At 47.9% G+C, this 25434-nt stretch overlaps 1 long non-coding RNA gene across 2 annotated transcripts; it reads left to right on the plus strand.

The window, feature by feature from the left end:
• Positions 1-5858: 5858 nt before the first annotated feature.
• LOC102147610 (uncharacterized) lies at positions 5859-25059 on the plus strand. Of its 2 annotated transcripts, none has more exons than XR_002810030.2 (6): positions 5859-5995; positions 7579-7698; positions 16442-16591; positions 17961-18062; positions 19773-19856; positions 21954-25059. It is a non-coding gene; the product is annotated as an uncharacterized lncRNA (long non-coding RNA). The 2 variants fall into 2 exon arrangements; XR_002810027.2 differs by having other exon boundaries at positions 5866-5995; positions 7504-7698.
• The last annotated feature ends 375 nt before the right edge of the window (positions 25060-25434 follow it).

Below are 25434 nucleotides of genomic sequence, written 5' to 3' on the forward strand. Positions count from 1 at the left end.
TGGGGACAGGCCAAGTGGCATCGGCTTGCCTACTGGGGAAATGAGCAATGATCCTACCCTGCCCACATGCATACACTGAAGAATTCATACTGTGTCAGCAAGGGACCAGCATTTAGACACCTGTATCGATGTACACCCCAGAAGAACAGCAACCCCCAACTGAATATTAAAATTGCTTCCTCACAAAGTCACAGTCAAACCAGATCCTAGAGATAGGGTCTTAGTGAACAGCACAGTTCTATAGTGGCAAACTTAAGAAGATTCCACAGCACAGAAGAAATAAGAAATATTAACGTTTTTCAAATATATTAAATAAAGGAAAATCCCCATCCCTGAAAGAAGAAAGCAGAAAAACAGAGTATATTTTTTTTAAATGTTTGAGTTCATTATTTTTGCTGAAGAACACTTCTTTCTGCAAACACCAAATTTGCACATTCCCGTGTGAGATGCATGGATGAAAAGGCAGATTACTAAAGGAAAATGAATAATTGAATATCACCTTGCAAAGGATCTGTTTCTTTAGGGGAGCCTGGTGGTGTACTCTCTGGGCCACATTAGGCGTTGGCAGGCGTCACAATGGGACATGAGCCATCATGTGAGAAGTCCTAGAGGACAGGGGAGATCTCTTGAGGATCTGGAAAGAAACGGTGTGACCATCTTTTAAAAGAGGTGGGCTAGGACCTGATTACAGACTGCTCATCTTGGAATGAACATCTGGGAAGATACTGGGACAAATCATTGCATCATTAATTGGCCATCAACTAGGAGGGCAGAAGACACTAGGAAGGAACCAGTAAATGTTTTCTGAAAGGGCAAATGGACTCGGCATAATTCAAGGCCCCACTCTAAGTCTTAAAGTGCAGCATGGCCCCGAGAGATGGGCCTGGGACTCAAGCACTGTGGGTGCCAGGGAATTTGCTGGCATACGAGTGAACTATCATAGGGCATTGTGAGCCATCCCGTAGTTACTATAAACAGTGTATTTAGACACAAAACCAATTTCAGCAAATCTTTCCAAATGTGAAGGATAAATGACAGACATATATAATAGGATATGAGATTCGAAGAGCAAACCCTAGCAAGACTGCCCCTGAACAGCTGGAGCAAAGAGCGTTCTAGGGCCACACAGGGGGCACCAGTCTCCAGACATGCAGCTATTTGTTGTGTACACCAACCAGAGGGGCCCAGAAATGCAGATGCAACCACAGCAATCACGAGGAGGGCAGGCACATTGCAAAGTGAATGTTGGACAAGAATTGCCCTGTAGCATTTTTATTATTCTGTTTAGTCACAATAAAAAAAAAATAGCTGACCTTAAGTAGAATTTCTAATCTACCAAATAAGTTTCTAAGCACTTTGATCTTTTAACTCATATAATCTGGTAACAGGTGGGACTCTTATTATCTCCATTTACAAATGGGGAAACTGAGGCTCTGAGAAGTAAAGCAGTTTTTTCATTGTCATTCAGCCGGTGAGCAGCCAGCAGGAGCACTGTCAGCTAAAATTAAAGAACACAACGGAACTTTCTGTTCTTTAATGTTTCTCCAACTTATTCACATGAACTGTTGATATATCTGACTGACTATAATTAAATATAACATTTTGTGCTAGATCAAATCGTACATTTGCTTTTACTCCAACTTCTAGTATAAAAAAGCAACAGGTATCAGAGAAAATTAAAAAGCATTTTTATAGGAGAATGACACAAAAGTTAAAGACATTCAAGCTATCACTTTCGTTTTTTTCTACACTTGGGAACATCTGGCCACAGGCTGCCCCGGACCAGGGTTCAGTGCCAGTGAAGCAGGGCCTGAAAACAAGGCTTCTACGATCTGAACTTGGGCACACAGACTAACGTGTTTCTGCAACTCATAGTCTCTCCTGGTAAAGGAATTACGGATCTGGTGCCAGCTGTTGGTTGGCAGAACATGCAGAGGCGGATCCAAGGGCGGAGAGGCACCAGGAGAAGGCAGGTCTGGTCAGGCTTAGAGCATGTCCCTTGCCTCCTCCAGCTCTGGGATATCCCCGGGTGTTGTGCGTGTTACCGTGTGCATCCACATGCACTGAAATTATCACCCTAACTGGGTAGATAAGCCCCCCAGTGGGGCCTTCAAGCTCACAACCAGCGCTTTCCATGTTTTCGCATCTCCCGGTGGGAGCCCCTGTGGGTGTCCTCCAGGCTGGGAACAGGAGCCGATGGATGAGCACAACACCCACAGCGGGAGATTACACCTGGACATGACTGTGCTCCTTTGCCTTTCCCACATTTTACAACAAAATTTGATAAAAAGGTAGAAGGCACTCACTCGGTCAATGTTATGCCTCCTCGAGGCTCTAGTCACAAAGGGAACCTTCAGAACACACAAAGCAGTTGGAGTTAGATGAAGGCAGACACCTGTCATCATCCCCTGTTAAAATCCAACCAGGTCAATGCTGCCCATCGGTGGCCCCCTACGCCTGGGACCCAGAGTGGGCCAGTGGGTGCTGCAGGGGCCACATGGAAAACTTTTACAAGAGATGCCAAATCGTAAACAAATGTTCTTTGAACATAATATTTGAGCTTTTTTTTTTACAGACCCTATATTAAATCATCACATTTGATGGCAACATAAGGAAAAGTGTTGATAGTACTAATTACCAGTTCCTGAGAACCTTAAATTCCAGGCACTGTGCATTGTTGTGAGTGCTCCTAACCCTATAAGACAGGAAGCATGATACTCATTTTACAGAAGAAGCAGCTGGAACACAACAAAGTTGGTAGTTTACCCGGATCACACAGCGCCTAACTCACAGCGCTAGAGTGAAACATGAATCCGCCTAATTCCAAAACCCACGTTCGTTCTGGCACACTCTGCTGCAGAAGGTCTCAAACAAGACCTGAAAAATGGGAATGACCGAAGGAAGAACAATTCTTGACGGAGTCAAAGAAAGTGATATTATAAGATAGTACGGGGATTTCCAATTTGAGACCAGGATGGAATAGACACACATCTCCCTATTCCTCCCACTGGGCACAGCAAAAATCCCTGGACATTATATATGAAATAAACATGAAAAGACTCCAAAAGATGAAGAGAAAATGCAGACCAGCCAGACACAGTGGTGAGTTCATATATCCTAAACTGGATGTTGGAGAAGCCGGCAACCAGGAATGCCAAAGGGCACAAACAAAAACGTCCCAAGTAGAGCCTGCTCTCTCTGGCCAAAGGGGCAGCCTGGTAGGATACACGACTTTGACACAATAGCTGCCCTGCACCATCCAGACTCCATGGAGAAATCCAAGGCCTCGTCCCCACCCCCACCAGCAAAGGCTGAGTGGGGAGCCGAGACCAGAATGTCCACCACTGTCTAGTGAGAAGAAGGCCTGACACCATCACAGCCAGGGGGTGGGAGGAGCCTAGCACAGGGCTGGGTACCATCCTTGCAGCCCCTCCTTGAAGAAACTGGTTCTTCACCCCCACCTGGCAGTGATGAGACAGTGTCCTCATCTCCCTATCAGTGTGGTATCAAAGGGAGCCTACTAAAGCAGAAGTCGTAAATGAGATCCAGAGTCCCATAACAGAATAATCAAAATATTCACACTACAGTAAAAAAATTACTCATCATACCAAGCGCCAGAAAAATCTCAGCTTGAACCAGAAAAGACACTCAACAGATGCCAACATCAAGATGACACAGATGTTGGAATTATTTGACAAAGATTTTAAAGCCACCATCAAAAAGACCCTGCTTCAGTGAACAATTACAAACACATTTGAAACAAATGAAAAAATAGAAACTCTCAGCAAAGAAATAAAAGACACAACGAAGAGCCAAATGAAAATTTTAGAACTGAAAAATACAATCATTGAAATGAAAAACCTAGTGCAATGGCTCAACAGCAGAATGGAGAGGACAGAGGAAAGAACCAGTGAACTTGAAGGTGGAACAACGGAAATTACCCAATCTGAGCAACAGAGAAAATGGCTGGAGAAAAAAATGGACCGAGCCTCAGGAGCCTGTGGAACTACAACAAAAGGTCAAACTTTCCTGTCCTCAGAGTCCCAGAAGGAGAAGAGAAAGGTGGCGCTAAAAAAGTATTCAAAGAAATGTGGATGAAAAGTTCCCAAATTTAGCAAAAGACACAAACCTACAAATTCAAGAAGCAGAGTAAATCCCCAACTGTATAAACCCAAAAACTGCGTGCCAAGACGTCAGAATCAAGCTTCCCTCCAGGGAGGTCACATTGCTAAGTGATAAGAACATTTCCTTTTTTTGTATCAAAGAATGAAGTAATGATATAAACAGTTTCCATGTAAGATGGAATAATTTTCTATGGCACGTCTAAAAGCTTATTAATTAAGCATATGTGACACCTAGTGACCATAAAAAAATATAAATATTATAAAAATAAATCAGTTGCTTTTCAAAGAACAAAATGCAAGAATTCCTGATAAACCATGACTGTGTTTTTTGTCTGTTTTTGATGTTATAGCATGAAGGTAGATGCCCGTCTACATTTTAGTCTATGTGATGAGCCAAAACCAAACAGGATATAGTATTTCATTTAAAAATGCGTTTGTTGGGCCAGCCCAGTGGTGCAGCAGTTAAGTTCACACTTTCCACTTTGGCGGCCTGGGGTTCGCCAGTTCAGATCCCAGGTGTGGACCTACACACTGCTTATCAAGCCATGCTGTGGCAGGCATCCCACATATAAAATACAGGAAGATGGGCACAGATGTTAGCTCAGGGCCAATCTTCCTCAGCAAAAAGAGGAGGATTGGTGGCAGATGTTAGCTCAGGGCTAATCTTTCTCAAAAAAAAAAAAAGAAAACTTTTGGGCTGGCCCCGTGGCCAAGTGGTTAGTTTTGCATGCTCAGCTTCAGTGGCCCAGGGTTTTGCCAGTTCGGATTCTGGGCATGGACATGGCACTGCTCATAAAGCCATGCTGAGGTGGCATCCCACATGCCACAACTAGAAGGACCCACAACTAAAAATATACAACTATGTACCGGGGGGCTTTGGGGAGAAAAAGTAAAAATAAAATTTTTAAAAATACGTTTGTTGACAAATCATGCTTTTATCACATAATCATTTTAAAATAAATTAAATGGAGAGTGTCACTGTTTCAATAGGAATAGCTGAAATGTGTCTTTATATATTATAAAAATAATTGTGTTAAAATAAATGTTGTAGTGCAATCTTTAATGATATACTGAACAAAAAAACGCTTCTTGAGCTTGAAATTGCTTCTTCATCATGTACCATGCAAAAATGATGGTATGATTTTAAAAATTCTCCCTGGGTCTTGAGATTTTGTATTTCTGTACAAGATGTTTACAAGGGCAGAAGAGGTTAGGAAACTGTGCACATCCCCTTTAATACTGGGCTCCTTCATTTTCCCCACCACAAACCTTCATTTCTTCATCTCCTTTCTGTGAGGAAGACAGACGTTGCTCAACTAAGAAAGCTCTAATTAAATTAAGATGTGCCCTTTCGGTTTCGGGCCAACTTCCTTTACAGCCTGGTCTTCATACCAACCAGAGAAAACATCGCTGTCCGCCCAGCGCTGACGAGGATGAGCGGCAAGACTGGGAAAGAGGAAGTGGAGACGGGGGATGGGCAGGTCCTCTAACGGGACCAGCTTTGTCTGAAGGAGTAACGGTTGCTACAGTTTTGAGAAACATGAATTTATCAAGGCAAATAATACAGCATTCACACAAACAATGATGGGGTTTGATTTAGGCTCAAGAAGTCGGGACTCTGCGTTGAGTCGAGCTCCCAGGACCGCCCACGGTTATCTCTGCCTACGTGCACACGTGACCCGTGTGTGCTCCACACATGCACAGGAGTTGTTTCATTTCCTTCTTGCATTTGTGTGGGTGTGTTTAATTACACTTTACATCAATGTGAGAAGCAGCGGGGCAGCGTACATTTGCCATCATCTCTACTTCCCGGCTCTGGGGTTCTGGGTGAGCTCTTCGTCCCATCTGGGCCCGATTTCTTCATCTGTAAGGTAGGGTTCCTAACAGTACTTGCCTTTCTTGTAAGAGCAGAAGATAAATTAATATCTATGAAGTACTGAGAACAGTGCCTGTCACATGATAAGCACCATAGAGCATCTATTCTATAAAATAAAAATAGCAGACACCGATCCGTTCATGTCTTGAGACATCAGAAACATGAGGGTGTAGGGAATCTGAATCCGGCCCAGGGGGGTCTTCCAAAGGGTTTTCTGTAGACATAGGTCTTTGCTTGACTCGGATCTTTGACTTTCCCCTTTCCCCCCAGCCATTTTCCTTTACTATTCCACACACTGCGTGAGCAGTGTAGCTGGAAGTGTCGTGGAGAAAACAGAGTGCACAGGGAGGAGGGCAGACCAGAACGGGGGATGCATGAGGAGAAGATGCCCCTGCGGGACAGTGTTGGCGACAGGCTACTGTGGGACGGGTGGGCAATGGGCCTCCAGGAAGAAGCTGCCCTGACAGAGTCCAGGGTCTTCTTCCTGCCCAGAGGGCTCCCTGAAGAATGTGCCGGACATGCTGGGGGGCCCCGAGGAGCAGGGAAGCAGAGTCCACCCCCATCACTGCTCGCCTGTCTGTCCCCAGGGCAGATGAAGGAATGACAGACAGCTTCTCCCCTGGTAATAACTCTTCATCTTGTAGAAAAAGCTGTCATTTCCTCTGCCGTTCTCCTCTCCAGACAAAACAACCCTCCTTTGATGTTTTCTCCAGAGAATCCACTCCCTTCTCTAAACTTGAATGAACCATATTAGGAACATGATATGCCATTATTATTTATCTGCTCAAAGCTTTGTCCACATTTTCAACTTCTCTAGCCTTTGAATGTCATTATAAACTTCGCACATCCTCAGAATTTCCGATGATGAAAAGGTTAACTCTGAAAGCAGTGAAAAGGCAGGGTGGGAACAGGGAGGGGACCATCTTCTTTGGAACGCTGTGTGTTTAAAGGAACGGTTCCCAGTGGTTTCGCCAACATTCCCTCGGATGCTGTGGCCTATCCCCATTACTTGGAGTGATAAATGGGGTTTCCACAGTTTTCTTCCCACCCCTGTCCCCCGGGGAAGGGGCGGGGACTTCTCACTGAGCCTCCAGTGAGCTTGGCACTGCGTGTTTGTATTGCTCAGCTCTCCACTGAAATGTAAAACCTCTTTATTAACGTTGAAAACATATGCTACTTAAATTTTTGAAAAATATCCAAGTAATCCAAGTTGAAAGAAAGACCATCATCAGCCGATGGCTAAAATTAGACCATCTGTACTATGGGGATGATAGTCCAAAGGGAACCCCCATCTTCAAGTTCTCGATTTCTATTTAAATGTACGATTTAATGCCAGCGCCGGTGAAAACGCAATCCTGTGTAGGATGTGCATGTGCTGAGACAGTCTGTGGGGTTTAAACATCGAGGACCCATTGAGAATCACTTAAATTGCTGAGAATGCATTTATTTGCTCACTCAGGGAAAATGAATTCTAAAAAGCACTTTTCCATTTCCTGTTTTAAGGTCAACAAGTTTCTGGGGTCTGTGGCTCCCCTCAAGTTAATGCTGTAAATGACATTGTTGAGCTGTCTTTTCCAGTCTACGAAGAAGCTCCGTATTCCATGTCGTTTCCTCCTCGATGCAATCCCGGGAGTTGGCAAAGCAGCGGGAAGCGGTCCTACCGCGTCTGTGAAGAACCGAAAGAGCACTTTCTGAGTGGTACCTGCTTTCCTTTTTAAATATTATTTATGATGATGTATAAACGTTTATTTTTTTTAAAAAGCTAAAAAGCGTTCATAATCCTACAAATATAGGAGAATTTTTGTCTGTTTTCTATTTTGTCTTTCGGTCCTCTTGCGGATGCCTGTGTTAGTTCTCACCAGGATCAGTTGGAGAAGCAGCTGTCAGAGCCGTCTGTGAGCCTCCTGGGGCGGCCGTCACAAAGGGCCATAAATTGGGTGGTTATGTAAAATGAGGGAAATTCAGCGTCTCGCTAGTTCTAGAGGCCAGAGCTTCAAGAGGAAGGCGCAGCAGGGCTGGCTCCTTCCGCCGGCTCTGAGGGAGGCTCGGTTCCTGCCTCTTCCAGCTTCTGGGGGTGGTTGGCTGTGCCCCTTTGCCTGGAGACACAAAGATCACTCCAGGCTCTGCCTCTGTGTGCCTGTGTCCAAACTTCCACCTTCTTATAAGGACGCCAGGCATTGGATCAGGGCCCACCCCAATCCATTGGGACCTCATCTTACGTTGATGACATCTGCAGAGACTCTATTTCCAAATAGGTCACACTCACACTCCCGGGGGTAGGGCTTTGACATAGCTTTGGGGGGGGACACCATTTGCCCCACAATGCTGTCTTCTGAGATCCTTACCTGTGAAGGTGATGGGCTGACAGCATTTACTAGAAGTAAATAGGAGAGCTCCGGAGGGTCACCTGACCTTCTTAAATAAAGAGGAAATCCTAAGAAGGGCGGAGCTGACCCCACCCACCACCCCCTCTAAGCAGCGGGCCTCTCCAGGACCCTACACAAGAGCCCAGAGCCCCATCAATCATCACATCACTGCACTTGCTCATGGGGACCACCCACAGCACCAAAACCCAGGACAGGTCACACCACCAAAACCCAGGACAGGTCATACCACCAAAACACAGGACAGGCCACACCACCAAAACACACGACAGGCCACACTACCAAAACCCAGGACAGGCCATAGCACCAAAACTCAGGACAGGCCACACCACCAAAACACAGGACAGGCCACCCCACCAAAACCCTGGACAGGTCACACCACCAAAACCCTGGACAGGTCACACAACCAAAACACAGGAGAGGCCACACCACCATAACACGGCGCAGGCCACACCACCAAAACACAGGGTGGCTGTGTGGTCTGGGCCCTCGTTCATTAGATATAAGACAGATGAGGCAAAGCAAACCGGCCTAGGGTCAGAGGGCTTGTGAGGGCCTCAGAACCCCAGAAGAACACCTTAGTCTGATTGGTTGGGAGCTTTATAAGGTGTTTTCCCTCAGAGCTGTCTTATGGGAAACTGGGTGCTTTCGAGTTCTCCTCTTCATGACGAGACTTCTCCTCCACGACCTGGGGGAGACGGGGCCAGCCCTTCCCAGTGGCAAGCCCGTGACAGGCGGCACCCGCACTGTTGACCAGGATGCCAGCCTGGCAGGAGGACGAGCATCTCCCCAGGAGGCAGGGGAGGCCCCCCAAAATAGCGGGCCGCCCCGGTCCCCACCCCCGATCCCTGCACAGGCGCTGAGCTGGGGAAGAGGCCCCAGCCGGACTCAGGGTCTGTCAACCACAGTGCTGCCCATGGGGTCCCTCCTGGGGCCTCCCAGGGGCCCTGATGGGATCTGCCTCTCACCAGCCCCTCCTCCGCATGCCTGTTCCTGCCTTAAGATCTGAGCCCTTGACCGACCGTCCCACTCTCAGGGACTCTCTCCCCCATACTCCAGACCTGCTGGTGGCTGGTTTCATTTCATCCTTCAGGACTGAGCTCAGATGTCCCCCCTCCCTCAGCATAGTCTGCTTCCTTCCCTCGAAGCGTGTCCTTCATAGAAAATTCGCAGTGCTTCCCTGTTTATTTCCTCCCTGTTTATTGTCTGTCTGCCGCCACTAGAAAGTTCCCTACTGGGAGCAGGGCTCACTGGCTCGCTCTCTCTCTGGCTCGCCACTGCCTCTCCAGGCCTAGGATGGTGCCCAGACACACCAGGGGCTGGAGGCATGAGCAAGCGAGTCCAGAGAGGAGCTGGCAGTTTGTCTTGTCCACGTCAGCTCTTGGCAGTTCTGTCATGATAGTTCTTACGTAAAATACAGGTCCCAGCGCACACTGCCCAGGCCTGGTCTCCCAGGACAACTCGTGCTGCTGCCGTTGGCCACCAGAAGGCCCCCCGGCTCAGCCACCCCCTACCAAGGTGTCTCCTTGAGTGGGATGTGCAGTGGCCATTTGCCGTTTCGGGCTCCGGGCATCATTTGCCTAGTACTGATAACTGGCCCCCACTCCACTTGGGGACTTCATCCTCCCCACTCTCATTCTTTCTTTTTCTGGTAGAACTGATGCTCCCCAGACCCCAGGGGAGGCCTGGGACCCAAGCTGGCAACAGAGGCATTTCATTTCCCAGCCAGGGACAGGACCACCTCGAGGGCAGACACAGAACTCAGACAAGCCAGTGACAGGCAGGAGGCTCAGTTCCAGGACTCTTGTAAGAGCTATTAGGTGAGCAGGGGAAAAAACCATAATAGTAATCATAACAATAGTCATGATAGCTAACATGGAGTAAGTGCTTTTTGTATCGCACACACTGTCCCAGGCAACTTAGTTACATCAGCTCCTTGACTTCCGAAACCAGCGCATGAGGCAGCTAATGTCCTTCTGAATATGGCGGTGAGGATGGTGGTGGATCCCAGGGGATGGCTTCGAAACAGGCGTCATATCCCCAGGCCCTGCTGTTTTGTGGTTGGAACTGGGGATCCAAGAGTCTGTCATCTCTGAGTTGGATGCAACAAAATGTTCTTTTTACCATAAATAGTTCAAAGAAGTGATTGTTATGATGTGGTAAAGTGACTTTCAACATAACACAGATATTTTCCCCCCTCACTTTTTACAGTTAGTGTCCAAAGTGCTCAAAGTTGAGGCGCATTTTGCATTCATGAAATTTAAAAGCAAGGGATCTCTGCTACCTGACATCAAAATGTTCACAATTGCTACATCCACCCACCCATCACTCTCCAGCTACACTGTCAGTGTCATACTCCCACAGAGCCACAAATAATGTTCCCTAATTTAGGAGCATTTTACAAGAGTTGTCAGGATAGTAGCATATTTTTTATAACTGTGGGTGGGGATCAGAAGTCAGGAGAGAAAAGTGAAGACGTGAAGGAAGCTGTTGTTTAAGGTTTGTGGCTCAGGAAGACTGAGCAAGACTTGCTGAAACTTGAAATATCTATTTTAACAGCAGCACAAGTTGCCGTCTGAATTTCTAAAAAAAATCTAAATTGTCGGAGTCTCAGATCCAATAATTTTGACAATTATCAGAAGAAAACGTGGAAACATCTCAAAGGAAAAAACGCTTGAATGCACTGATTCTGATCTCCTCGTGCGAGCTTCATCGACATCTGATTCATATGCCACTGAATTCACCCACAGAAAGTATAAATTCCGTGCTTTTCAATATATTCACAGGATTGTGCAACTATCCCCACTAAGTTTAGAACATTTTTGTCCCTCTTAAAAGAAACCCTGTACCCGTAAAGAGCCACACCCCATTATCTCACCCCAACCCCATCGCCACCAATCTACCTTCTGTCCAAGGATTTGCCTGTTCTGGACCTTTCATATAAATGCAACCATACAACGTGTGGTCTTTTTTGTCTGGCTTCTCTCACTTTGCATAACATTGTCCAGGCTCATGTTGTTGCCTGTGTCAGTACGTCTTTCCTTTTGATAGCCAGATCACACTCCATTGTACGGATAGACCACAATTTGTCCATCCATTTGTCCGTTGACAGACCTTTGGATTGTTTCTACTTCTTGGCTGTTATGACCAATGCTTCTATGAACATTTGTATACAAGTCTTTGTGGGGACATATGTTTTTATTTCTCTTGGCTATAACCTAGGAGTAAAGACTTAGAATTAGAGAGAAAAATCTTCGTCTAGTCACTCATGTAATCCTGTATATCAGCAATAAGCAATATCTTGTTCTTCATATATAGTCATGAGCCACATAACGACATTTCGGTTAATGATGGACCACGTGTACAATGGTGGTCCATAAGATTAGTACCATAGAGCCCAGGTGTGTAGCAGGCTGTACCATCTAGGTTTGTGTAAGCACACTCTATGATGTTGGCACAATGACGAAATCACCTAATGACACCTCTCTCAGAACGTATCCCCGTCGTTAAATGACGCATGACTATAATTCTTGTTTCTTTATGGGAGAAGTGGGAAAAAAGAAATAGATAGGTATTGAATAAAGATTTCAGTTCACACATGTTCTCCTTTATTTGAAACACCACAAATGGGTTCCTCTTTTCTCACAAACAAATGCATACATTTACAGAGGTGCTATTAGGCAACTTTTAAAGTATTTGACATTCTCAAAAATGTTCTAAGAATAAACTTTTCAGATAACTCAAGTCCTCACCTTTCAAAATTTTGATCAATTTTTCATGAAAATAAATAAATAGATCTTTTGGAGGCAATTGCCTCTGATGATTTATTGTTATGAACACTAACGTCTCTTTATCATTATTTCCACACATTCGTCTCCCAGGAATTACTGAAGAGTTGTTTCAGGATCTGCACAAGTTAAGGATGCCCCCTCTCTCTCTATCAGATCTTATTTGGATTCTTTTAATTTTGGCGGCTCTTTCAAGACTCCCAGGGACTGGGGCCTGTCGAGGGGTTTCCCATGTTCTATATTCACAGCAAAATACATTCATTACAGATACTGCCCTCAGCCCTCCGCTCAGAAGTAGGAATCTGCAATTGTCCTGAAGGCCTGCACCCTTGGGTGATGGGCAAATGACAGATGGATTGGCCATACATCAGATGCCTTTTTTTTTTTTTTTTTGAGGAAGATTAGCCCTGAGCTAACATCTGCTGCCAATCCTCCTCTTTTTGCTGAGGAAGACTGGCCCTGAGCTAACATCTGTGCCCATCTTCCTCTACTTTATATGTGGGACACCTACCACAGCATGGCTTGCCAAGTGGTGCCATGTCTGCACCAGGGATCCGAACCAGCGAAGCCCAGGCCACCGAAGTGCAACATGTGCACCCAACTGCTGCGCCACCAGGCTAGCCCCTCCAAGTGCCTTTTTAATCACTTTTTCCTACAGCAGAAAAGTTCCTTTTGCCTCCTTTGGGAGACAGACGGGCCAGCGTCTCCTCAACGGGCTATGGAGGCATGCTTGAGACACTTGGGGCTGTGAAGGAAACCCACACGGAGGGAGCTGGCACAGCGGGGAGGAGGTTGATTGGCAGCCTCAAGTGCAGCAACAACGGGGGTGCTGGGTACATTTGGAAAGCAGCTCTGATGGGGTTTCTGGAAGTCTGGCTGCTCTGACTCCAGGCTGACTTCCACATCACATGTTTGTAAAACAGTGGCCACGAGGATCTGGTGCCCCACCATCCTCACTCAAGGACGAGGGATGTTGTGGGAAAGCTGCGAGCTGGTAGGAAGGAGAAGAAGGGATGGCTGTACCGGGTCTCACAGGGTTCCCCAAATTCACATCCACCCAGAACTGCGGAACGTGACCTTATTTGGAAGTAGGATCTTTGCAGATGTAATTAGTTAAGATGTCATTTGGAGTAGAGTGGGCCCCTAATCCAATGTGTGGTATCCTTATAAGAAGAGGGAAATTAGACACAGAGAGAACACCATGTGAAGACAGACACAGAGAAGACAGCCATGTGAAGAGGGAGGCAGAGGTTGGAGTGATGTGGCCACAAACCAAGGACTGCTGGGAACCATCAGAACCCAGAAAAGGCAAGGAAGGATCCTCCCCTAGAGCCGCCAGAGGGAGTGAAGCCCTGACAACACCTTGACTTTAGACTTCTGGCTTCCAGGACTGTGAGAGAATGAATTCCTGTTGTTTTCAGCTATCCAGGTGGTGGTACTTGTTATGAAAGCCCCTAGGAAATTCATACAATGAGGAAGGAGCGATTTCCACCCCCAACACACGTGAGTGACAGAACAGGGGCTGAAGGCTGATGCTCATTCTCTGAGCACTCACCTGCCCCTCAGCCTCTTGTCCAGAAAAAGGTGCAGCCGAGTGGGGATGCCCTCTGCAGGAGCAAATGTCCTTAATCGTCATCACAACAGTTCTAACAAAAAGGAAAATCCATTCCATCATGGAGCCAGATGGTTCAGGCGCCATTTGGGATTTTCTCTTGGGCGCCCATAATAGGTACACGATATTGTTTGCCCATAGTAAATGACTTGGACCACTAAGCTGTTTAATTGTTTTAGTCCTGTGTAATGCTCCGTGTCCCTCCTTTGCTGTCAGGGTCTCGGTGCTGCCTTCACCCATCTTGGGCAGCTCCCCTCAATTCCTCCTCCGATTTTCCCTTTCTAATATACCGTGAGCTGGAAAGTCCAGGAACCAGGCTTGCAGGATTGTCTGGAAGAGTGAGTAGGTGGTAAGTGATGGCCCAAGGGCTCTATTATCAGCAAAAGGCACAAGATTTAGTGCATGAACTTTGTAATATTTAATTTGGCTTTTCTAAAAAATTGCTTCCTGATTCTGGATCCTGGTCCTGCTAAGCGAGGTTGCCCAGTGAGTTACCACCGGTTAAGAGAGCTGTCACTGCCCTTCCTTGGGCTGTTAGCAGACTCCAGCCTCAGCTCCTGTGGCTGTAAAGTATTTGAAACTCCAGGAACAGCCTTCCTTGGCTTTCTATCTCCCCGCTCTCATTGCTCGCCACTGTTTTGCGTGCCACGGAGCTCACGATCCTTTCTTCCGCTCCATCCTTCCCTGTCGAGAGGGGTCTGGGAACTCCAACTCCGGATCTCTCACGACTGAAATTCTGTTTATTTTGTGTCGGGTGTTTTCAATCGTCATAAATTTCTGGAACCCAGTGTTGAAGTGAAACCTGAGGGTGGCGCATAAGCAGTGGCAGAACTTCCCAGGATGCAGGTCTCGGAGGCGCTAGTTCAGGAGCGGGCGATGCAGCCCTAGGATGCCTCCAGCAGTTCAGAGCGGATCCTGGTGCTCGGCCCACACCTTGAGAAACACGTACAAGGTGGCAAAGCCTAGGTTTAGTGCATGTCCTCTGAGATGGCTCGTGTCACTGCCCAGGTGATCCTTTTTTGGACCCTGGGTCTGAGCAGTCCCTCATTTCCTCCTCTTCAAGCAACCGTCTGACATCCACCTGCGGTGATGGATCAGCACCCAGGCTGCACTTCAGTTCTTCGGAGGCGACGCCACAGCCCAGTTCAACAGAGAGCGACTCCGGTGCTTGCTTATTTTCTTGTGATGAAACACACATAGCATGAAATCTACCATTTAACCATCTTGAAGTGTGCAGTTCAATGGCATTAAGTACATTCACATTGTTGTGCGGCCGTCACCACCATCCGTCTCCAGAACCTTTCATCTTCCCAAACTGAAACTCTGTCCCCATTAAACAGCAGCTCCCTGCTCCTGCTTCCCCAGGCCCTGGCACCCACCCTCCTACCTTCCGTCTCTATGAATGTGACTGCTCCTGGTACCTCCTGTGAGTGGAATCATACAGCATTTGTCCTTTTGTGACTGGCTTATTTCGCTCAGCATAATGTCAAGGTCCACCCATGTTGCAGCATGTGTCAGAAGTTCCTTCCTTTTCAAGACTGAATAATATTCTGTTGTCCAGGTGATTCTTAGCACCGAAGTTTGCAAACCCCTGGTACAAGGATGGCTGCTGCCCAACACTGTTTCTGAAATACTGAGCGGGCCGTGGCCTCGACCGGCTCCCGCTTCCTCCTGGTCCTCCTCCCCACCGGGAAGAGCTGCCAGGCTCCCGGCATAGCCTGCGGAGAAGTGCACTCATTTGCTTTTAATTTTCACTGTTCTTTGTGATGGTCACGACAGGTCTTAGTGCCTCCATTGGACAAGAGGGGAGACACGTTGGAAAGGTCCAGTAACTTCCCCAAAGTGAACCAGTGGAGAGTGTCTGTCCTAGTGCCCTGCTGGACAGTGAGGTCCTGGAGAGCAGACCCAGCTCTCTGTCCCTCCACCGACTCTGAGCCCCTGGTGCCTGCAAACGGCTGGCCACCTGGGAGGGGTTCAAGGAGTCTGAGCATGGGGCACAGGCCATGGGGTCACCCAGATCGAGGTGCGGATCCTGCTCAGCTGAGTGAGCTGGCCTGGCTCCTTGATCGGGACAATTAGTCCCTATGGAGTCCTGGTTTTCTCACCTCTAATCCTGGTAAAACAATAGTATTCACCCCATAGGATCAATTTGAGAATTAAAACCAGAGAATCTGTATGTGGCGCTAAACTCAGTGCCTAGAAATAGTAAGGGTTCAGTAAGCAGGAACCAATATTAATATTATTAAAATCGTAATCTAAGAGGGAAAAATTTAAAGTGTGGCCCATCCATATATTTCAGTTTCCCACAGCCATTAAAAATTGTGTTTACATTTTGTGTTTACAAAATTGTTTAATGCATGAGGAAATTTTTATGCTATGTTAAATTTTTTTAAGTTTCTAAAATTACATATACTGTATGATTTCAATTATGCTTAAAAAAACTGTAATAAAGACCCAGGAGGAAATATGACAAAATATTAATAGTGGGTCTATCTGGGTAATGAGGTTGTGTGTAACTATTTTTTTTAGTTCTTTCTACTTCAATATACTTCCCATGAAGCAGATGATAACTATCTTTGTAATTATAAATACAACAAATCAAAAATGTACGGACATGCAAATATACACTAATCAAGCTTTATTCTTCCATCTCACAGCTGTCTGCAGCCTGCGCTGCACATGAGAGCCACCTGGGGGGCCTTTTCCTGTCCGGTGTCCAGCCACACACCTGACCAGTTACATCGCCAGTGGCAGTGAGGCTGGGGACCTCTGCATCAGAGCCTTGGTTCTGACGATAAATACAACTGGTAATTTTTATCAGAATCTTAAAGTGGTCACTAGTGGTATCTGTAGGCAAATGGTGCCATTCTTATTTCAAAGTCCCAAACAGAGATTAAGCACAGCTCCAGGATGGCAGCATATTGGTTGAGCATTTTGTTGATACGAACTATCAGGACCTGGATGAGTGGAAGGGTGTCTGAATAACCTTTATCTCAGCCCTGGTAACCCCTTCATCCCGGTTTAACCTGTTTCACTGTTTCGCATCACTGCCACATCCTGGCGCTTTCTAAGAAGCAGGGAAGAGTCAGTAAGAACCTGATGAGGCCTCGAGTAAATTCTCGGCCCAGCTGGAGCGACGACTGATTTAGGGGCTGCCTTAGGAAGGCCCTGGGTTCTTAGGAGGAGGAGAGTGAGGAGTCGGGAGCCCCGTCCTGACCAGCCGGGGGGAGAACGATGGTTTCTAGGATGAGGTCACTCTAAATCTGTGATCCTGTAACGAGTCTCTGGGTGCCTCTGAGTCTAGGGCTGCCCCAGGGGAAGGCCCTCTCTGATGACCGCATGTGTCCATCTGCCCAGCACGACCGTGCTCCTGGGGGCTGTCGAACACCTGAATGCTGCTCCTGCTTGGTCGTCACCGCTCCTTTCCTTTCCATTGCGCCCGCTTCCTTTCCTGTCCTTGACCCAGTTATGCCCCCGACTTTGTTAACATGATGCGGGAGAGTGTGATATCTGGTAACTACTAATCACAGGTCACTTTTCCCGCTTTCCTGAGAAGATCCACGACTGTGTCAGTGTGTGTGACTCTTCAGTGCTCCTCCTGAAGCCTGTACGGATGCCTCTCTTCACCCTAGCTCTGTCCCTCCCGGGCTCACATCTGTCCATTTACATCCTGAGGCTGACGGGTGAGCCCACCAGAGTCTCCTTGTAGGCAGACCCCAGGAGCCCGCCAGGAGGGGGAACCCACTAGATAGACCTGTTGGGACTGAGGACCACATTACTTAGTGAGACCTCGTACCTTTCACCGTCTCCCCCCTCCCTCTCACGCCCCCACCCCTCAGACCCCACCATTGGGCACTGTGCTCCCCCAGATGGGGGATGGTCGGGGTGCACAGGGTGGGCTCAAGGCCAAAGAGGCAGGACTGTCAAGTCCTTCACGACATGGTGATGCTCGGACAGGCTCCCTCCTCCCCCTTTCTCTTGTTTTCCCCAGATGGCCCCTGCTCCATCCCGGGCAGGAGACCAGACAACGGGGTGGACTTACCTGGCAACCATATTTTCTATTCCATTCAGTTGGTGCCCCACAAACGCTGATTGATTGATTAAATGGAGTGTTCTCCACCGTTCCTTTCGAGTTCTGTGATGTCACCAATCTCTGCTTTCCTCCTATGCACACAGGAGCCTTCTGAGCTTTAACATCCATCTCCCAAACCCCTACGAGATAAGCGAGATGCTTTCCAACTGAAGCCGTTCTCAATTGATGAGCGGGGCCCACCAAAGGTAGGGATTCTCTCTGCGTTGCTGTGTTGTCCTTTCACAGTCCGTGAGCACGTCTCACAGAGGCCTGAGAAGGAAAAGAGAAGACTGCATCTCTGCTCGCTAATTGATAGGAAGCCTCCCTTTATGAGTTGTGATTCCGTAAGGGCCAAGTTGTGGCGTTTTGCTGAATCACTCATATCCAGAGAAAGCCTTTGCTCTGTCAACCCGACAGTGATTTGCGGAGTAGCTGTAACTCCTCCTGATGTTGCACTTTTAAAAATAATTTGCACATGAGTGAATTATGGAAGTGTGCCCAACTTGCAGGCTTTTCTTTTCCTACAAGTCTGTGGTTTTTGCCAAGGCTGTCCCTGACACTCTGAATAAATGATCGTTAGCCGTGCTGTGCTGCACACACCCATCCGGCCCCAAGTGTAAAGACCCCCTATCACTCATTTCCCCCATGGCCGCCTCCACACACTGCACCCACAACGCACCTGCTGTGACAACCAGACAAATGGCATCGTCTGCTTTACGCTGCTGTGTGTCCTGCCTGTAACCTTACAGGCCTTGATGCTCCCAGGAGGGGAAGTGACCATAGATCTGGGGAGAACTGCAAATGACAGCCCATCTCTGGTCCTCCTGGGTTAGACCAGGCTATGGGTATAAGGACCCTACAACCAACTGCAAACTTTGATGTCAACGTTGGACCATTTTCTCTATTTGAAATAAAAGTGTAGAAAGTGAGATTTCAAACTGCTTACGGTTTTGCTAATTTCCCGAAAGGCTTATGTTGAGAAAGTGGAGCAGTGGAACGGAGACACCTGGCCCAGCCAGGTAAGAGTGCTTGCAGTCATTTCACGGAGAGACACACATGTGACGTGGCTTTCTGGGACATCCTGAGCCCACTGGGGACGGCGCTTTGAGTGCTGATTGGGGGAACCATGTGCAAGAGGCAGGCTTAGCGCTCACTCCAGGATCGACACCCCAGCTCCCATCTCCTCTGTGATACTCACTGCAGACTGACTTCTCAAGACTTGGTTTCTGTACCTACAAAATGGGATAACACCTTACACGCACAGTCCCTTCCCTGTTATCATCTGATGTGCAGGTGTACATGTTGGAGGGGGTCTGGCCCATCATGAGCGCCCAAGGATGGGTGACCTCCGCCCTCCCTGTGCCCAACCCCCAGGCCCAGCGGGCTGTGCAGCAGCCTCACAAACATGTCAGGCACCCAAACACAGGCGGTCTTTTTTTTTGTTCTTGAGGGTTAACAACGGTTAAACGTTGTGTTAGAGCTCAGATGATCCCCAGTGTGGTTTAATTTCCAAAAAGAATGTGATGATCCCAACACATATGTGAGACAATTTTTTAAATCACACGTTGCTCTCTGGCCAGACTTTGTGCTGCCATAGCTGCCTTCTGCGAACGCTCTGCTCCGTCTCCTCTGTGGTGGGTGACTGTCATTCTCATACCTCAGGGGGGCCTCTGAGCAACACAGATTTCAAGAAAAGACCAAGCTGAACCAAGGCATTTCCTACTTCCTCCTTTTCCACAACTGGCCCCTCAGGTTTGCAAGCTGCCCGCTCTGGGTGCCTTGGGAGAGGGAAGCAGAAGTAGCTTAGAGATTATTTTCCCAAAGGTGGATGCCATCTCCTGGGAGCTCGTGAAACTGCATGATCCTGGAGTCAAGCAAGCCCATAGTAACCATGTGTTTTGTTTCTTCCTCTTCAGAACGTGCAGGTAGTTCCAGGGCCACCTATCAATTTGCAGGTCAGACTGACCCAGATCCCATACTTAGAGGACAATAACACAGAGGTACGTCCCTCCTTTGGCCAACAAATAAGAGTTATAAAGGAGATTGACGTCAACAGATCTTGCCAGGATAAGTTATTGTGTTAAAGGGAATGCAAATTTCTTGGACTACAGATTGTGTCAAAGTTGTTTATAAGCCCAAGCTCTGGGTGTTGCAACTGTGATTTCATTGTTCTAAAAAAAATGGAAACACCGATAAGTCCAGGAAAAGATACTTTCAAAAACTTGACTTAGGTCAAGTCTATTCAAATACAGCTTTTTGTGGGGGCCCCAGTGCACGTGGCGGCGGGCGGGGGGGGGGGGGACACCAGGCACTCTCGAATCTTCTCTCCCCCCAAACACGGATAGCTGTGCTGTGCAAGGGAGAGCCAACAGGTGGGGATGACTCATTGCTCACGTGAACACACTCTTTACCTAAATATGAGTCATTTTTCTGAGAATAAGTCCTTGAAATGAAATTGTGTAATCCATTGGCTTTCTAAACAACTCAGGCTTAAAGGATGCAGAATGACTTCAGTGTGAGGGCTTAACAGGTGACGAGAAAGGGCACAGTGGGGCAGAGGACTGAGGATCTGTTTGTGAGTTTCAGAGGTAAATCGTGACTCACCAGGGAATGAACATTTAGTGCATCTCTTTGAAGAACCTGAGATGAGACATGAGTGCTTGTCCGTCCACAGCACACTGTTTAATAAGTCATTTTTCATTAGCTTTCATCTAACGTGACGCTCTGCTGGTCCTTATTTGTGCAGCTCTCCCGGGCTTTCCATAAGAGGCCCTGTTTTATTGGCCACTGATAACATGTCTGCTCGGAGATGTTATCAGAAAATATGATGAGTGTTCCACACACACACACACACACACGCACACACGTACACTGTAGGCCACACTGACGACGTCACAACAACAGCCCAGGGGGTAGAAAGCGGGTGGGCGCAGTTGGATCAGAGTCTGTGTGATGCACCCGGAGCAGGGGCCTGTCCCTTCCAAGGGCAAATGCACCCTTATCTGAGGGACCAAGTCCAGGGACTATTCAGTTCCTGACTTTTTGATGGTAAGGAAGATACCAGAAGCAAACTTCGTAAGAAGGGGGCTTGGGAAACATCCAGTCCCGAGGAAGAGAATTCTGAATGGCCACTGCACCGAATTGGGGTAGGCAGGTCTGAACAAAGCAAGGAAGGAGCCTGTGGGAACTGGGAGCGACTCAGCTGGCCCCTGATTGGTCCATGTGTTTCTCAGAGAAAAGGCGCTTGGTACCGCAGAGCACTGGTGTTTTTGTCTTTTGAAGAGCAGGAGTGTGACGGGCCAGAATGACGGCCTAGTGAAATCCCAGCTGTATCCGGCGTTATTGAGGCCGATTTCGCCTTCCTGGATTCCTAGTGTCTGATACTGATGCTGTGGGAAGGGTTTGGGGTCTTCACAACATGATGTAAAAAATGTCTGCCTGCCCCACTGCTCCCCCTCACCCCGGAACTGAAAGGCCATCCTCCCGGTTTGTCTGCTTCTCTTCGTGGTGTTCCCAGCGGGCGGTCCCGATCCAGCACTGGAGAAGGAGGGGTCGCACCTCATCCTCCCCAAAACCACACTGTGCAGGACCACCATGTCCTCTCCTGAGTCCACCCCAGTTAGAGGAGTGCGGGGCTGGGTGTGGAAGCAGTGTGAGCAGCAAGACAGATTGCCAGGAAAACCCAAATCTCACCCAGATTCAGCCCCTTCTGCCAGCCCCTGAAGGAAGCTGTCTTCAGGGAGAGGGCAGTGGGATGGTCAGTGTCTGGCAGAGCGAAATGGCCAGAACAGTTTGGACGGCTGAAGGCTGTGAGAGAGAGGGTGAAGGAGGGAGGCAGACATCTCTGGAGACCAGGTGAATCCTGAGGAGCTTCTCTCTGACTCCCGGGTCCCCATCCCTATCTGCTCTCTTTCTTCCTGCTCTGGCTCCAAGCTGACACTGCTGGGCCCCAGGGTGGTGAGACCACACTGGTGCTGATGCCCAGGGGTGGCACCACAGAGCCCTGCAGTTCCCTTCCTTGGGTGCGTGTGTCCGTGTATGTGTGTGTGCATGTGTAACAAGCAGTCCTTGACTCGTCCCCCCAACCTCCACCTCAGGTTTTCCCAATATGGATGTCAGCCCCCACCATGGGACGGGCTGAGAAAGGCCTTCCGCCACCGTCTTCGGGAAGCCCCGGTCCCCAACCGCTCCCTCACTGGGGGTCCTCCGGCTCCTACTCCAGAGCTCATCCTTAGAGAGACGCCTCGGGTGCACGTCATCTGCGTTTCTGCTCACACCGTCACAAAGCCCCAGATGAGGAAATGAACACTGCTGCGAACACTGAACGATGGATTCCAAGCACATCTCACCAAGAACACGCTTCACAGTAGCCATGCAACAAATGACTGTGCATAATCTAGGAACTACTTTGCTGTTTCTTTGGTATGTGTGTTTGTTACTGAAAGGCTTCCAGCCCTGGTCTGATGTCTACTTTGAAGAAACCTGGATTAAGCAGGGGCACTTATGAAGAAGTGGCAAAAGACAGTGGATCTAACACGTAAGACAAGGAGAACATGTTTAGTTATAAAAAGTAAACCGAAATGTCAAACTTTTCTATTTCTCATATAGATCATACTTTATCCTGTAATGATGCAAAAGTGTTGATTCATTTCTAGTGCAAAAAAAAATGCCACTTTTAAAGTGGAATATTTTGAAAGGTGTGTTAAAATTACTCTCAAATCTCTTTTAGACACTGGCTGATGAGCGTTTTCATGGTAGAAGCTGGAGTTACCCCACCAACCTTGCTGATGTGAGGTTTATGAAAGCTTATAGAAGCGATGGCTCACTGGTGGCTTCAGTGCACGGAGTCCCAGCGTCAGATACAAATGCTGGATAAATGGCTCACTGCCCTAAAGTGCCATCTGATGCCACCACCTGGAATACAGCTGCTAATTAGAAGCTTGGTGGAAACACATGTTGGAGAAGATAAAAGTAAAACACAAGGGCCAAGGGGGGGTGCTTGGAGTCCCGTTTCCTTAAACGCCGGTGTGAGGTCCTTCAGCAGTGCCTCGGACACCTGCCGTTGAGCAGGGTTCGTCTCTGATGGGACTCCTCGACGTGAGTTGGCCTGAGGTGGGTGTTCCCGTCTGTGAATGAATTCCTGTGCAGAGCCAGTCAAACACAGCCTGGATGCCGTGTTTGCTCAATGCCAACAGTGCTGTCAACAAGGCCTGGTGACGCCTGAAAGATGCAAATGGAAACCTCATCTCTCACTTCTGGCTTTAGTCAGTGGCTGCCCACACTCGGATTACCCCTTGGCAAGTGCTCTGGCGCAGAGGTGTTACTCTGTGGGAAACTTTGATGACAGGCATCAAACGGGCCAAATGTTACCTCCAACAAGAAAGGGCGGGCAGGTAGAACGCAGTACTGTGGGCAGAGGGGGTCCCAGCTATGTGTCAGGTCTTGGCTCACATGTCAATGACAACGGCCTTCTCAGCTGCCCCCTTGCCCTGTGGGACTCAGGTCTGCTTGTCATCCTCTTCCCCAGCACCCTCTGCTTTTCCTTCAGAGCACCCAGCACAAATTGCAACCAGAATGAGTTGTGATCACCTGCACCAGTAGTGTCACCTCCATGAGTTGCCCGACTGCAGGGGCTCGGGGTCTTGTCCGTTCTTTCTGCACTACTGTCTACACAACACATGAGCACACGGAGGCCCTCCGGAGCTTCCTGGAGGAAGGCCCAGGGATGCCTTGGACAAACCGCATACCTCGAGAAACGTTGTGTCTTGCCAGTCCTATTTCTGAGCCCTCAATGACGGGATTCTGTTCTTGAAATGTAAGCATTTGGTCAAGTTCCTTTCAGTAGTTCACCCTCAAAATAGACTTTGTGTCATTTGCTTCTAACACAGCCTTGGGCTTCGTGTAGCTGACTCGCAGGTAGGTCAACCACAGCCCCACAGGCAGCTGCCATCCATCGGTTCTCATGGACGCTGGGTGTGGAGTTGTCAGTGAACGACATCGACAGTAATTTTCTCATTTGTGCTGAGAGTTTGACTTCTTAAAAAACGTTATTTTACTCACACTGGTAATATCAAAACGTGACGCAGCTCACAGCATACTTCATAAGGCTTACTTTTTAATTCGAAACCTGCTTTATGCAGACTATAACGCTAGCAGCTTCGTGGCCTGCCCTTCTCGAACCCGCTTCCCAGCAGGAAGATGCTCCATCTGACCACGTGTCCTCTCCCAGGGGAGTCCAGGACCAGCTTTCCACTGACTCCAAGATTTTGCCCAGAAAAGGGGCACATTCACAACTGGACAATTGTGACTACTTGAAGTTAAACAAGGGCAACACTTCTCAGCTCTGGGATTGTTTCCATTATTTTTGGAATGTAATTTCTTGGGAAAAAAATTTTAATTCTGGCCACAAACCATCCCCCAAACAATAACTGCCTTTAAGAAGTACAGTTTTAAAGAGTAATTTGGGGGGTTTTCTTTTCTGACAAGAGCTCATTCCTGTCGTGCAAATAGTCATGGTGCCCTACTACTCACACTGATAAAATATATGTATAACGTAGTAAAACAAGAGGGGCTGGCCCCACGGCTGAGCGGTTAAGTTTATGTGCTCTGCTTCGGAGGCCCGGGGTTTGCCAGTTCAGATCCTGGGCGCAGACCTATGCACCGCTCATCAAGCTGTGCTGCGGCAGCATCTCACGTAGAAGAGCTGGAACGACTTGCAACTAGGATATACAACTAAGTAGTGGGGCTTTGGGGAGAGAATAAAAAAGAAAAGAAACAGATTGGCAACAGATGCCAGGGCCAATCTTCCTCACCAAAAAAAAAGTAAAACAAGAGAGCCAGGATCAACGATTGAACAGCAAGGTCGATGCAACTGAGAACAAAGTTTCAACGTTAGGAAAAAGGAAGCAACCTTATATATCTGCTTTTTATTCCAGGGAAATGACCATGGATGATTGTTGAGCAAGGAATATGTACGACAGTGGGGGCCCCCGCAGAGAAACCTACAGAGCCAGTTACTATTGGATCATCCAGAATAACGAGGGAGAAAAAAATCTGCTAAACTTCTGATCCAATGGCTCTGTGTCCTGAGATGACATTTTTGTAGTTGGACTGTTTTCAGTGTACTAAGACTTATGATGGGTCTAAGTGGAAGAAACAATGATTTTTTCTTTTTTCACAGAATAAAAAAAAAAATGATGATAACGTACTGAGTTGTGCGATAGGATGCATGTTATCCACTCACAAGCCCTTACAGAATCTGCCAGACTAAGGAGTGGGCGAGATGGTCACCCGCAGGGAGAGGTAACGTCACATTTCACCCGAAGACGCGCACGCTCAGGGATGCTCCTTTCCGTCCTAACTTGTCCAGCAACTGGTTTGGTCAGATCATCAGTGGGGCTCGTACCCAGGTACCTCCTCTCCTTGGAGGGTCCAGGCTCTGGTGAGAGTTGCTTGGCAGTCGGCAGGTCAATGTGGGTGGGTGGAAGCCGCATTGTGGCAACAGGGCCGTCTCCTCTGGCTCCTCACTGCGCACGCTGGTCTAAGTCACCTTCAGTCAGTCTTGGCTAAATCCTTCAT

Source organism: Equus caballus, chromosome 8, assembly GCF_041296265.1.
Source record: "Equus caballus isolate H_3958 breed thoroughbred chromosome 8, TB-T2T, whole genome shotgun sequence".
NCBI classification, from domain to species: Eukaryota; Metazoa; Chordata; class Mammalia; order Perissodactyla; family Equidae; genus Equus; species Equus caballus.